The following is a 1,120-nucleotide window of genomic DNA, read 5'->3' on the forward strand; positions in this document are numbered from 1 at the left end:
CATCTGCTCATTCATTCATACAGATGAAGCTGATTCTGCCTGTTGCCCCCCCCCCCCGTTTCTCTCAGTGAGTCCAGTGTTTTTCTGAATGGTGGTTTCTGTCTCCAGATGATTGACCTGAGGATCAGCTGATGCCAGTTCCAGATGTTTAATCCACCCAGCACACTGACAGCTGTTAACTATATCTGAGCTGGACGTCATCGACTTCTCTCTGCAACAACAGCTTCATCAAAACAGCCTGGAAACTGAGATTTGATTTGTCTGTTTCACTCACACATTAACTGTGTGTAACTGCTGCCTCATGAATATCATCATGTTCAGTGTCTAATGTTCTGTTCAGTGTAAAATAATAGATTTATAAAGCTTTAATAACATCAACAAAAAAATCTGTTTTATCTGTGTTTGGTCTCCACCATCAAACTTCAGCAGATCTGTGGATGGAGGGGAAGCTGATCACTCAGAGCGATCCCCTCTGTCACATTGTCACTGTCATAAAATAATGTATTACAGCTGATTCAACAGCTGATTCAACAGATAATCCTGAATATGACTTAATATTCTCATATAACCACAATATATTTAAAAATTGATCATATTGTATTTAATAATATGATGATGTGATGTTGCAGGAGCTATCTGTCAAAGGTCAAAGGTCATCTCATCACTGCTGCTTCCTTGTGTCCAAAGATGAATTAACAAGCTTTAAATAACTTCCTGTAATCTTTTTAAAACATGTGAAACTCCAGAGAGAGAGATTAACTTTGGTCCAACATGGCGCTGAAGGAAACTGATTCTCCTGCTGACGCGTCTCTGCTCCACCAGAGTGTCAGAGTGAACACAGTGAATAAAGGTCAGAGGTCAGAGAGGAAAATTATATAATCAACTTTCTCATGAGACATCAGAATAATTCTCCTCATGTGGCACCACAGGATCACACTGTTAACGGTTCTCATGAGCAGAGGTGTGTGTGTGTGTGTGTGTGTGTGTGTGTGTGTAGACATGGTAGTTATAAAGATAAGGGGAGGTCAGGAGTGATGGTGGTTGTCATATGATCCTGTAACATGAGACGGTTCAGCTCTACAGTCAGATCAGACTCCCCCCCCACCCCCACCACCCACCC

This window comes from Seriola lalandi, unplaced genomic scaffold (assembly GCF_002814215.2).
Source record: "Seriola lalandi dorsalis isolate HSWRI2012SDOR001 ecotype SW California unplaced genomic scaffold, Sedor1 jcf7180002054298, whole genome shotgun sequence".
NCBI classification, from domain to species: Eukaryota; Metazoa; Chordata; class Actinopteri; order Carangiformes; family Carangidae; genus Seriola; species Seriola lalandi.